The sequence below is a fragment of the Leptonychotes weddellii genome, chromosome 16, assembly GCF_054177405.1.
Source record: "Leptonychotes weddellii isolate Sample4059 chromosome 16, ASM5417740v2, whole genome shotgun sequence".
Lineage (NCBI taxonomy): Eukaryota > Metazoa > Chordata > Mammalia > Carnivora > Phocidae > Leptonychotes > Leptonychotes weddellii.
In genome coordinates this window covers 32,160,014-32,175,002 of record NC_138384.1, presented here as the reverse complement: position 1 = coordinate 32,175,002, position 14,989 = coordinate 32,160,014, and the positions used below count along the sequence as shown (strand labels likewise).

The 14,989-nt window shown below is 36.9% G+C and overlaps 1 protein-coding gene across 1 annotated transcript in view; it reads right to left on the bottom strand.

Annotated features, from left to right (window-relative positions):
- The window catches only part of LOC102746541 (phosphorylase b kinase regulatory subunit beta), a 249,833-nt gene that overhangs the window by 24,832 nt on the left and 210,012 nt on the right, over positions 1-14,989 (bottom strand). The gene's annotated exons all lie outside the window — the stretch shown is intronic.

Genomic DNA, 14,989 nt, shown 5'->3' with positions numbered 1-14,989 from the left:
GGAGAAGGAAAGGAAAAATGAAAGGGGGGAAATCAGAGGGAGAGACAAACCATGAGAGACTATGGACTCTGAGAAACAAACTGAGGGTTTTGGAGGGGAGGTGGTGGGGGGATGGGTTAGCTCGGTGTTGGGTATTTAGGAGGGCACACACTGCATGAAGCACTGAGTGTTATACGAAAACAGTGAATGATGGAACACTGCATCAAAAACTAATGATGTATTGTATGGTGACTAACATAACATGATAAAATAAAATTAAAAAAAAAAAAAGAGGGCACCTGGGTGGCCCAGTCGTTAAGCTGGCTTTGGCTCAGGTCATGATCCCAGGGTCCTGGGATCGAGCCCCACATCGGGCTCACTGCTCCTCTCTCTCCCATACCCCTGCTTGTGTTCCCTCTCTCGCTGTGTCTCTCTTTGTCAAATAAATAAATAAAATCTTTAAAAAATAAAGAAATACTTCATATTTTATTTCACATTTTGCTGGTCCATTATAAGGTGTGTAAATGTTACTGTTATATCTTCTTGCTGTATTGCACATTTTAAGAATAGATAATGTTCATGTTTATTTTTTTATTTTATTTTATTATGTTAGTCACCATACAATGCATCATTAGTTTTTGATGTAGTGATCCATGATTCATTGTTTTAGTATAGCCATGTTTATTTTTTGAAACTTTTTTTGATGTAAAGTCTATTTTGTCTAATATTAGTATAACCACTCCTGCTCAGTTTTGGTTATTATTTGCATTGAATATGTTTTTCCATCCTTTTACTTTCAGTTCTTTTGTGACTTTGGCTCTAACGTGAGTCTCTTGTACAGCATATCATTGTGTCATATTTTTATTCATTCTATGAATCTCTGCCTTTTGATTGGAAAGTTAATCTGTTGACATTTAAAGTAATTACTGATAAAAAAGGACTTAGTTCCACCATTTTACTGTGTGTTTTTTTTATATGAGTTACAGCTTTTTTTGCCTCTCATTTCCTAAATTACTCTCTTCTTTTGTGTTCAGTTGATATTCTGTTGTGGAATATTTAAATTCATTTCTCTTTGTTTACAGTTTGTATCTGTTTTGTTGTGGTTACCATGGTGATTACATTTAACATCCTAAAGTTATAATCCTCTAATTTGAATTTATATCAGTTTAACTTCAAAAACATAGAAAAACTCTGCTCCTTTACTGATCTTTTCTTACCCCTTTAAGTTGTTGATCTCACAAAATTGCATCTTTATTTATTATGTGACCAAAAATATAAATAGTTCTTGTAATTGCATTAGTCTCTTAAATTATATAGAAAATAAAATATGTTGTTATAAACCAAAGTTACGATGGTACTGGCTCTTAGAAAGATGACTTTTTTAACAATGTAGTATTCTTTTATAACATGTAAAAAAAAGTGGAGTTACAAACCATTGTTTAAAGCACTAGCTTATTAAAAAATAAAAATGTTAAAAAATTAAACACTAGCTTGCATATAATTGCTTCTGTATTTGTATTTACTAATATCTTTATTTCAGTATATGGCTTCAGGTCACTGTCTAGTGTCCTCTCATTCCCCCCTGAAAGACTCCCTGAAACAGTTTTTTCAGAGTAGGTCTAATGTTCATGAACTTCCTTAGCTTTTATTTATCTGCATGTCTTAGTCCTCCCTCACTGTTGGACAGTTTTGCTGGATATAGGATTCTTGGTTGACAGTTTTTTTTCTTCTAGCATTTTGAATTTATCGGGTGTGCTGCCCTTTTGGCCTCCAGTGTTTCTGTTTAAAATATTTTAATATTATTTAGGATCCTCTGTATGTGATTAATTGCTGTCAAGATTCTCTCTTTAACTTTGTCTTAGGAGTTTTGATTATAATGTCTTGGTGTGGCTCCTTTTGAATTCATCTTTTTGGGAGTTCATTGAACTTGGATATTTATATTCATGTATTTCATCAAATTAAGGAAGTTTTTGGCCATTAGTTCTTCAGATTTTCTCTCTGCCCCTTTTCCTTCTCTTTGTGAGACTTCCAGTGTCCCACAGGCCCCTTAGGGACTATGCCCTTTTCTTTGGTCTCTTATCTCTCTGTTCCAGACTCAGTAGTTTCCAGTGTCCTTTCAAGTTCACTGCTTTATTTTTTCCTCAGTCTGCTAAAATCTGCCTTTAATTTCCTCTGGTGGATGTTTCATTCATTTACTATACTTTTTCACTCTAAAATTTTATTGTGGTTTCTTTTTAGGTTTTCTGTCTCTTTATTAATATTTCCATTTTGTTCAAACATTGTTTTATTGACTTTCTGCACATTTTCCTATAGTTCTTTGATCATCTTTAAGATGATTATTTTAAAGTCTTTGTCTACTAGATCTACCACCAGGTCTTTTTCAGGGACAGTTTCTGTTGATTTTATTTTCCTTTGAATGGGCTGTACTTTACTTTTTCTTTGTATGCATTGTGATTTCTTAGTGAACACTGGACATTGGAATCTAATAATGTTTTAACTTTTGAAATTAGATTCTCTCCCTTCCCCAGAGTTTACTGGTTGTTGTTGTTGTTTATTGGTTTTGACTGTTGTAGGCTCTCTCAGTGCCAAGAGTCAACATGAGGTATAAACTTAAGGTCTTCTCAAGTCTTTTATGGGCCTGTGCCTTTTCCTGAGCATGTGTGGTCATTCTAATTTTTCACATATATTCAGTTGCTCTTTAATGTCCTCATCTTTAATGTCTGGTTCCTAAATTGGGAAAAAGAGAAAAATGGGGGTCGGGAGACCAGCCCTTTAAGTCCCTCGGAAGTTATTTCAGCTGGAAGTGGGGGGTGCAACAATGGAGAGGTGCAAGAACAATGGCTGCCATCCTGTTTGCCTGTACCTCAGAAGCAGCAGTCAGTGATCAGAGAACAGATCCTCAGTATTTGGAGGACAAGGTCCCAGCTTCTTCACACTGTGCTGATACTGCTTCAGGAGCAGGTGCACACTGCATTCCATGGCACTGGGGATGAGGGGTGGATGGCTGATACTAGGAGCTAGGAGCTGAAATAGACCAAAATTAACTGTAGTTTACCATCCATGCCTTCCTCTGGAAATTGTAGGGCCTTTCATAGACTATAGAATTCCAAAATATTTACATGAGGCAGATTCTGCCAGTGCAGTTGTTGTCTTGGTGGGAAGACAGATTCTTGGTGCTTCCTACTCCACCGTCTTCCCAGAATCCTCTCGTCTATAGTCACTTTTTTTTTAATATAGACTTTCATTTTTATCTTTTTTTAATTTTATTTTATTATGTTATGTTAGTCACCATAGTCACTCTTAACTGTGAATACACTTGAAAAGATCAATTCTATAAGCACTATAATAAATAAAACTTGCCTGTTTCCTCTTAGCCTCTCATTCTTGCAGGATCTCTCCAGTCTACCAAGGACCTTCTCTTGAGCTCTCAGAACATTTTGACATCAGCACAGCCCTTTGTATAGCGTATTGTGTGTGCTACATATTATTACACTACTAATTATCTAATTATGCTAGAGGAATAAAGGCTCAGGCAACCTGAAGTATGATGTAGTCAGAAAAGGAGCAGGTACATTAGATAGATGTGTCCTTGGCTATTGTTAGAGATCCAGGGAACTCTGGGGACCAGGTGACCTTCCATATTACTTCCTGAGCATCTCAGCTCCAGTTGTCCTAAAATGACAGTGCCACTACTTTTATAGCTCTGCTTCTCTCTATGTATTGTTTATTTTCCCTCCACTGGTCAACTGATGTTGTTCCTCAGAGGCTATGGCTTTGGATGAGTGCACAGTCACCCTGGATGACAGTAGTTTTAGTAGGGCTCTTTTTGTCTCTTTCCCTGATCACACTCAACTGTTAGGCTAACTACCAGCTGATCGCTCTGTTATTTTCAATGATACCTTGGGCATAAATTGCTCCATAGTCTGATATAATTAAGTTGGACTCCTTTGCAGGTTAGTTTTTTAGGTCAGTGTTTTAGGTTATTTAGACCCCAGGCAGGTTCTTATTTCTTCTTTCCTTAGTTCTCTCTGCTAAGCTATCCAGTCTGTGGTTTAGGATATTTCTTTCATGAAGCTGACAGCCTCCTCTAATTGCTTTTCTTTCATTGGTTTTGAGTTTGCCCTTAGGCTTGAAATTCCAACTTTCTGTTTCAAATAGAGTCAGTTCATTAGACAAGAGCTTGGGAGCTCTCTGTGTAGAGCCTCCCTCTCCTCCTGGGTAAAATCCTTGATCCATGGCTCCAAACCTCGGAGCCAGGACAGTGATGTACTTCTTTGCGGGACACACCTGCTTTAGGAGAGCACGGGTTGAGGGTGGTAGCTTCTGATCTTCTTGGCTTACCTCTCTAGCATGAACCAACAGCCTACAAATGAGCTAGGATGCTGATGATCAGAACACCACTATTTTAAATGTGTTGTGTCTAAGGAAGATCCTCCATCCTATGAGTGGGGGCTGAATTGAAGAAGAGAATCCCTGATATCTCAGCTATACTCGCTTGAAATTTAGCCTCTGCAACACATTGCTGGGGGAGATGAAAAATGCTGGCACCTGCCTCTCCCAAGAACATGCCATAACCCTTAGTTACTCTAGAAGAATAGATTGCTATAGAGGAATATAGTTTGATTGGTAGCTGGGGAGAAAGGAACCCTCTGTTTTCGCTGTACCTGCCTAAAGCAGAGTTTCAATCACACTGAGCTGGGAGGAAAACAGAGAGAGCTGGTTGTGGTTCTTATGCCACAGATTCTCACTGTTCTTACTGAGTTGTGTTTTTTTTTGGTTTTTTTTTTGTTTTTTTTTTGAAGGGATGTTTCTCCATCTGCTGTAGGCTTTTACAACAATGTCCAGAGACTTAAAGTGGGTTTTTTTAGATGATTTTTCCCAGTTATGCTTGTTTCCCTGGGGAGCAGGTCTGTGGCACTAACTCTTCATGCTGCCATCCAAAGATGGAACTTTCACATTTAGTAGGCATTTGCCAACCTAAAAGGAGCCCATGCTAATGCCAAATTGTGATTTTTATTTAAGTCTATGGGCTTGAATTTAGTTGTTCACATTTTCTGGTGGGGTTTTTTCAGGATGAAGTTTTATAATGGATGCTATATGGGATTATTCTGGCATGTTAGAGATTGTTCTGTAAGTAAATATGATAGATTTACAAAACATCATTAGAACTTCCCTATCTGGTATAACAAGCCTTTCCTTTTTTTATTTTTGGCACAGTGTTTTAATTGGGTTTTCAGTTTCAAATGATGAAGTTCTGATTCTCATGTTAGGCCCTTTGACATTAAAAAAGAAAGGTTAAATCTCTTCTCATTGATGTGAGCACTCTTAACATGACCTATAAATAACATTCTGCTATTATAACAGGCAGAGAAGACAGATTAAAAGAAGGCTAATTAGAGGTTTAATAGACACTATAAGGTTTACTATTTGCATTACAGCTGTCCACTTTCCATATCATTAAAGATGTACTTTTGGAGTTAACACTAAGTTTTTAAAATTATTTCATGTAGCTATTTGAAAGGAAGCTTTAATGCATTTAATATGCATTTAATTTTTACATTTAATCATACTGTACTTGTTTCTGCTTCATGAGAAATAATTTGTAATGTCACATCTGAGGTGTGGGGACTTTAATCAATTCCTTATTCTTGAGGAAATTATTTCCTTCTACAGAATTTTCTTTAACTTCAGATTTTGTATAGCTGGAATGGGTATATGAGCAGTTTTTATAATTGTCAAGTGTACTTGGTGTGTACATTACACCAGTAAGATAAGCTTTGCCTAATACTTGTTTCTGAATGAGGGAGAGGCCATGAGTGTGTCTCATTATTTTAATCAGTTGCTTTAACCTGAAGTTTCTTAATGATTTCATTGTTTGGTTTTAACTTACTCTGTATATGTGGAGTTTTATATGCTATAAAATATCATGTGTTGATAGTATTAGCAAGCCACTGAAAAGAGTATTAAATAACTTCTGAAAGTAATTACCTGTTAAGATTCTGACCACACAAACATCACCTTCTTGTGAAGCCCTCCTCAAATTCATCTAAGCAATATCTCTGTCAACTCATTTCCCATCACACACGGTCATAATTCTAGCAGAGCCATTGCCACATGGTATCTGTCCATTTTCACATCTGTCTCCCTCACAAAGTTCCTCAAAGGAAAGGAGCATGCCTCATTTGTGTTTATCTAATACCTAATTGAGTGCAAAGCACATAGGAGGTGCTCAAAAGATGTTGAACGAGTGGGTGGATATGATATGGAAGAAATCTTAAAGATCATTTAGTTTAACCACATCATTTTATAGGCAAAGAAATGAAGCCCAGAGAGGTTAATGCTTTGCTTTACTTTTTCCAACTTATTGGAATTTATTACACTTGAAGCATTTTATCACTACATTGCTCTAGATTTAGCAAAAATATTCCGTTCCAGGATGTTCCAGAAATGTGAGGCATAGAAACCATATAGACGGATTCTCTCATTAAGGCCACTGTTATCCTAGTGTATAGGAAGTTCCTCTCTGGTGCTTAGAAGGAGACTGACACCAGGTAAGAAGAAAAGCAGCACACAAATCAAGTGTTCCGAAACAGGATGGGGCATAACTGCCTACTGTTAGAAGTTTGCTTTTGAGTGACTATGAGTTTAAATCATTTTTAAAAACTTGTTTTGTATGCTAAACTGCCCTTCCCGTGGATTTACAGGAGGAATAATCTGCTAAACTTTTCTGACCATATATATTGCGTTTGCAGTTCAGTCTGACCTAGCCATTGTCAGAGAGACCAACAGCTGCTACTCATAAATTTTAGAGCATTCATCATCTTGATTGAATCATGCCACTTGAGAAATAAATTACTTTCAGGTTGAATTTTATTTTAAATGTCTAGCCACTATTTTTGTGAGTAAAACTGAGGTTTCTTCTCTAACCCAAACCCCCTGAGTAGGAGCCCATCATGTAGTGAAAATTAAGAATTCTATTCAAAATGAAACAACTCAGGAGACAGAAATGCATAAAATACACAGTTAAGGTATGCCTCTCCCAATTGCTCAACAGCTGCCTACACAGCACTAACATGGCATGTTGGATTTTTGAATTCTTATTTCCTCTGGATAAAAAGATTGTTAACAGTCCTTTAACATCCTTAACAGTCCTTAACAGTCCTTTAACATCAGTGGAGAGTGACACACAATCTTTTTTTATTTCTGCTTCTACACATAAGTCTACACATAAGGTTGCTCTTTTTTTTTTTTTTAAGTTTTTATTTAAATTCCACTTAGTTAATGGGATGCCTGGGTGGCTCAGTTGGTTAAGCATCTGCCTTCAGCTCAGGTCCTGGGATCGAGTCCCACATCAGGCTCCTTGCTCAGTGAGGAGCCTGCTTCTGCCTCTGCCTCTGCTGCTCCCCCTGCTTGTTCCCCCTCTCTTTCTCTCTCTCTCTGACAAATAAATAAATAAAATCTTTAAAATAAATAAATAAAATTCCACTTAGTTAACATACAGTGTAATATTGGTTTCAGGAGTAGAATTTAGTGATTCGTCACTTACATACAACACCCATTGCTCATCTCAAAAAGTGCCCTCCTTAATACGAATCACCCATTTAACCCATTCCCCACCCACATCCCTCCAGTAACCCTCAGTTTGTTCTCTTTAGCTAAAAGTCTGTTTCTTGGTTTGCCTCTCTTTTTTTTTCCCCCGTTGTTCATCTGTTTTCTTTCTTAAATCCACATATGCGTGAAATCATATGGTATGCTTAGCACAGTACACTCCACATCATTGCAAATGGCAAGATTTCATTCTTTTTTATGACTGAATAATATTCCATTGTATATATATACCACAACTTCATTATCCACTCATCAGTCGATGGACATCTAGGCTCTCTCCATAGTTTGGCTATTGTTGATAATGCTGCTATAAACATCAGGGTGCATGTGCCCCTTCAAATCAGTATGTTTGTATCCTTTGAGTAAATACCTAGTAGTGCAATTGCTAGTTTGTAGGGTAGTTCTATTTTTAACTTTTTGAGGAACGTCCATACTGTTTTCCAGAGTGGCTACACCAGTTTGCATTCCCACCAACAGCGTAAGAGGGTTCCCCTTTCTCCACATCCTTGCCAACATCTGTTGTTTCCTGGACACACAATCTTTTTATCCAGAGGAAATAAGAATTCAAAAATCCGACATGCCATGTTAGTGCTGTGTAGGCAGCTGTTGAGCAATTGGCCAGTATGACATCTTTATAAATTTGTAAATAAGACATAAGTGGAAATAGTAATAAAGGATCAGAATTTTGGAATGAAAGGGACTAATGGAAGTAGGTAGCCTTATTGTATAAACCAAATGGATGCAGGCTGACTTGACTGCCCTGAGAAAAATACATCAGGACAAATGCAGTTCTATAATCTGTGTTATAAAACCTTCATTCAAGTAAATTTACTTTGGAAAATATGAAAATCTTAGTGGTGATTAATGCCAAGTTCCTGTTCTCCAGTTCTTTCCATCGTTAAGTGTTATCATCTCTAATGAATTCTTTACCTTCTGGAACATAGAGGACTCTTCTAGAAGATGAAGGGTCTTCTCATATTGGAATTTTAAATCATAATGTTTGTTCACCCATCAAAACATTACAAGATTGAAAACACTAAAACTGCAAATTCCCCCAGGTTTCTTAAGACTCTGACCTCTTAGGAGTAGAGGAAATATGTGACTTCAATTGAAAGATATATATAAAACACTAGAATTCAAAATATTGCTGAGACTTTGAAGATCATTAACTTATAATTACCTTGATTACATTTCTCTTAAAAATTCAACATACAAGTTCTGAAAAATAAATTTCCCATAGTAAAAATGTCAGTGAAATACATCCATTCTTCATTTGTTAATAGTCCTCTTCAAATGGAAATTATAATCCCCTTAAACATTCAATTTTAGGGTCTTACTAGGCCTCCCTCATCATTTGCTGCCAGCAGCGTATTACTTAAAGTTTATTGTTTTCACCTGAGATTCTTGTGTTCCTACACAATCTGAAATAAATAAATCCAATCTTTTTTTTCACTTACAACAAAAGAACTTCTGATAATGATTTGACTGATGAGGGAAGGTGGATATGGGAGTTGTTTCTTGTTTACCCAGGATTTAGGGCTTTCAGTCTTATAATGTGTGCCTGTGTTCCAGAATATGGTGTCTAAGTCTCTCTGTATCTTGTGTACACTCTCTTAAGTTTGAGGTAGTCCGAGCTCTCTGCTGAGTATAGTGAATCTTCATTTGGGGCCCAGTGCTTCAGAATGAGAAAAAGAAAGGGAAGGGAAGTCTAGATAGAAGGGTATGAACTTAAAAAACGAAATATTTGAGGGGCACCTGGGTGGCTCAGGCCGTTGAGCGTCCGACTCTTGATTTCAGCTCAGGGCATGATCTCAGGGTCGTGGGATAGAGCCCTGCATTGGGCTCCGCATCCAGCGTGGAGTCTGCTTGTCCCTCTCCCTCTGCTCCTCCCCCTGCTCATGTTCTCTTTCTCGGTCTATTAAATAAATAAATAAAAATCTTTAAAAAATGAAATTGAAAAATGATTCCTAGAAATTTATACGTGTTCCTTAAACATTGTTTTGTGAATGGAGACCCATTTAAACAGGTTCCTCATTTCTTATTAAATTTAGTGCATCCGTACAGAATATGATTTGGGAGTATTATTTGACATAGGAATATAGGAAGTAGGGTTGGTTCTCTGCCCACAGATATGTAAGCAAAACAGTAGCCTATCAGAGGTTTCAATCTGGTACCTGTGGCTAAAACTGGAGCCTGCAGAAATGTTTTTGGTGTTTTGCCCTTACTGCTTAACATATTTTGAATTAGATTTCAATATTTTTAAAATATAATTTTTCGTATTTAAAAACTATTTCCATAACAATAATTGCCTGGAGCTAATTAGCTGATGTCTTCTTTGGTCAGTGATAGGTTCTTGTTGCTTCATCCAGGTCACTACTCCTCACCATCTCATCCATCCTGAGATCCATGGTCAGTTTTTGTGCTCTGTGACTTTTTATTGTTTGATCATCTTGATTGTACCAGGACCCATTAACTTATTTATGTCGGAGCCTCATGCCTTACAGCATGTGAGTTGATGACCTCTGAACTCTGAGTACTGCTGGGAAAGGGAAGACCCCATTTTCTTCACAACTTCAGCTGTCATGTGGACTTCAGTGTGCTTTTCTATGAGCAAGTGGAAGCAGGGAAAAGATATTTTTATTCTACACACTTATGCTCATCTTTGCTAATATAACCAGACCTAAGAAAGACTGGACAGTACTATAGAACAGATGTAAACATGAGCTTGGCATGTCCTCCGGGCTCAAGATTAAAACAGCACAAACTGTGAGACTGCTTTGAACCATTCTTTATGGAAATACCTGAAGCTTCCAGAAAATACTAAAAATGTCTTATAAACTGTATTTTTCCAAATGAACCATGATATTTACTCCCTTGGAAATATAGTGACTTTCATCATTCAAGGAGAATTTCTTCATGCAGGAATTCTAAATGACATTATGAATACTTTTTAAAAACTTCCATCAGAATTTTTTTTTTTCAAACATCAAGACTTCACACTGAAAGGATACAGTGCTGGAAATTACAGTTTTTAACCTCTTCCTTCCTGCACAGCATATCGAAAGGGTGTTAGGTGCCCATTACCATCTAACTTTAAACTTTGATCACAATCATAAAGCTTTGTTTGGATTTTTCCTAACATGGTTTAGTTTGCATAGTCAAACTTCCAATTTTAGTTTTTAGGACTCCTAAGTGGGCTTCCTTTTGATGCCAACTTTAACCAGAAGGCTTTTCATTTGAAGGGAAGGCTGTGCAGCATTTGGTACTGTTTAAAAATGCAGTAGCTTAATCCTTTCAAGCTATGAATGGAGATAATGGAAGCAATACCATTTAATGTTTTTGTATACACTTACTCAACTATGTGTCTGTATTTTCTGGGGAAGAAAGTGCATGTGCATTGAATAGTTTCACTATTTTACTTGTTACAAGACTCTAATGAAAAAGGATTTAATTGAGTTTGGGGTTTATATCCTAAATTTTTCACTAACTCATGATATGATCTTTTGTTAAGGATTATTTCTTCAGGTGAATACCAGTGATCTCAGCTATCATCATACTGTTTCTATTAGCATTTTAAAAATTTAGTTTTCAAGACAGGAAGAATAAACCCATATTCAGAGTATGGTCTACTCCTGTAAAGTGAATTGCTGCCTCTTCTAGGATGGAAGGGATCCAATGTAATCACCTTGCCAACCCCAGCTCTTTATTCTACCCCACCCCACATCTCATTCTCCCTGCCCCACCCTTTACCCCTATCTTGTTCAAGCACTCTCAGAATATAGTCTCATGCATACTCTCCTGGCTCCTGCCACTACATGTTAGCTAGGTCCTGGACTTAATTCAGGCTATAGTTCCTTTTTCCCTTATGTGTACATCACATTCCTGGCCAGGTTATTTTGTAACTTAACCCCACTTTGTGACCTAGTGGCCAGGAGAGAAGATGAGACAAACTGTAGGAAATCTGGAGCATGTTGCCCAGTGGTAGCAGAATCTTCTCCATCATCTTTAAACAAGAGAGAACACTAGCCTTTAGGGAAAACATCATTTTCAAACAGGAGTGAATATCAGCCTTTAACAGTGGAGAGTGGGCCACTTATGCAAGCTTTGACGGCTCAGGTGAATCTGAGGGTGAAAGACTTTCAGGTTCATCACCCAGATGTTCCTAATTCATGAGTCAAGTATCATTCTTTACCAGTTAACATAGCAGACCGGCTTAGGCTGAGAATTTAACCTTCTTGGGAGATCTTCTATTCTTACCATTAAATTCTGGTCTTAGTCTTCAGCTCATTTTTGCCCTCCTACTGCAGGAGATGAGAACCTCTTTAGATGCTACCCAAGAGGCCCTCTGACTTTCACACATGGCTTTTACTTTCTCATCAGTTGTGCTTAGCATTTGTGTCTCTCCGCTGTTGCTTCAAGTAAGCTTAGCAATAGCCATCTAATTCCATTGTGCTTATAGTTAGTGTTTATCTCATATTTCTCAAAAAGCCTGAAATACCACACCCACTAGTGCATTCCCTTCCACCAAAATAGCATCCTAATAATACCAGTAAAATATAGTATAGCTATCTGTGCACTGCTTAACCCCACTGAAAGAATCCTTATTAGCAGCCACTTTTGAGGTGATCCAACTCCAAAATCTTAGTATTTGCTTTCTCAGTCACTTTTGGTATCAACGGTTGTAGATGGCATTTCCTGGGAAACAGACTCTGAAATGAAAACTAGTGTGCAAGAATTTTAATTTTAGGGAGTGCTCTTGTAGTCAGTACTGCTGGAGGAAATGGGAAGGAAGCAGATTGGACTATGATTTAGTGTCAAATAAAAGCCTTACCAGACCTTCGGCTTCTGAATGTGCTATGGCCCTGCAGAGTTGTCCTGAGTGATGGTGGTGGGCTGTAGCCTTTATTTCTCTGAACTGACCAGTTATTGAATGCAGGCTAGTGCAGAAAGGGATGAACCTTTGGCAGGGCAGCTCTTCTCACCCAAAGCTGTTTCAGAAAGGACAACTGCATAGGGCTGTCTGCCAGCTGCATTTCCAGCAAGCTGAAGGAATAAGTCTTTCATGCAGAGGAGGTCTGGGTGGCATGTCACAGCATCTGTTACAGTTTCATTGGGTACATTTCCTTTCATTATATTGTGTGAATTACTCTTACCCATGTAGGAGGGTGAGAACTTGGTTGCTTTATTGACTAAATTTTTTTTTTCTAGCTGTTATTTCATTCTTATTTCATTCAAAGTCAGAGGCATGATTTCATCTTGAATTGTTATTAATTGTCTCTATTTCTCCACATAATGAATCATTTATTTTTTCTATAACCTTTTTACATAATTGAATTGTGAAATGAATTTTTTAAATCTGTTATACAAGGTACTTCCAATCCCTCATCTCACTTTACTGTATTTCAGAATCTTAATAAATAGCTCGTGAAGCTATGAAAATAGAGTCCGCAAACACTGTGGTTATAGTTGTTAAATTTTCTAACTATGAATGGAAGAGCAGAAAGCTCATAATTTATCACCCTTTATGCAAACGTATTGAGACTAGTGCAATGCCAACAGAAAAAAACACTTTGTGTTGTTTTTCCAGGAATGGTGATAGATTGTTGGTAACCACCCTCCCCTCCCTTCTAACTATCCCTGCTTGGTCATTCGTGGTAACAAAATAGCTCTTCCAATCCTACAAGGCTAGCTGGCTTATCAGGGCAACGAGCCTGTGATCCCTTGTCAGAAAGATGCCTCCTCATTTATTCTCAAATGCGTTCAGAATTTCAACACTGTAATGTTTTCAGTTTGAACAAGTTCACCTGTGTTATATAATAATAGTGTAATTGTCCGTCTTTCAGATACCTCAGAGCTTGCACTGACATGGCTCTAAGTGATTCTTAGAAATCTCTGTGGCTGTTAATCCCTAATCACTTTTTTATGCTGATTACCCACATTTTCAGATAAAAACTAACAGCTTTTGAACATTCCTAAGACAGGAGTCACTATAATCAGTCATACTTATTTTTAATGAAATACTCTAACATAAAACCCTTCTTTTCCCAAGACTCTTTTTAAAGATGTAATGGAGTAACTATCTGTAGACAGTCCAAGCAAAATTGTAAGAACCACCATATATATATTATATAACTAAATACCATATATATACACATACACTCTTTTATATGTCTGTAGACGTGTATATGTGTATATATGTGGTATGTGTGTTTATGGTATCATTTAGTTGTAAAACAGTCATTCAAGCACATTATTTCCAAGTGCATAGAAACCACAGACATACAAAAACCAATTAGGAATGACTCCTCCCCTCAAGAAGCTCAGGAAAGACAGATATGAAACTGGAATATCATAGGATCTGTAATAACCATGTCAATTGAGATATCATAGTGGAATAACAATGGAGGGAAAGCTATGCCTAGGGAGAGGAAGGGCCTCAGGAACGGTGGGGACGTCACATAGCTGTAACATAAAAGGGTACTACAGAGAGTCAGTTTCTCATGAGAGAGTAGCCAGAAATAAGCATGGAAACTTAGCTAAATAGGCTTCTTCACATGGGGAGAAGAGATCCTAGAAGAGAAGGAATGAGATCAAATTTGCATTTTTATTTTTTCATCATGCTGATGGCAGTGTGGAGGGTACATGGGAGGAGAGGATGTTGGCTGTAGGTACATCATCTCACAAATCTCAGGTATTGTTTGGGAGTTTTCCTAGATGAGTATGGAAGTAGACATTTCTTTGGGAGTGTGTGTTTGACAGAGTAAAGAAATTACCTTCATAAAAGACTACATTTGTATATCCACAGGCAAAGCATCCTTAGTGTGGTAAAAATAAATGCAGAGATTTGATATATTGGCAGAAAGAATAGTTCCACTTACTTGGAATCAGGAGTTTGAGTACAACTAATTACAACAATGAAGAAATTACTTAGCTTTCTGGGGATTTCTGTGAAAATTATTATAATTACATAAATTAGCTTCATTAAACTCATATGAAAGCTCTACAAAAAACACATTAAAATGTGAAGGATAGTTTTCTTAAACATATTTAATGGGGCAAAAAAAACCTTTTCTTTAAAATAGTCATGGTCTACATATCACTCAATAATTTCCATTTTTTAAAGCACAAAAGAATAATGTTAATATTCTTATGAATCAGCTCATCATTTTGAAATTTTATGTATTTGCTAAGTAAAATTGCCATTATGCAAACATAATAAATACTGCTACTAGAATAGATTTGCAGTTCATCTGGCCTTTGTATTAATAGGATGTTAGATTTGACTGTCAACCTATTACTTTTCAACAAATTATATTAAAAATTTTGCACTTTCCAATAAAACAAATTTTGTTTAGTTGAACTATATGAAGATAATTCTACTATTCAAAATTTGAAATACAGT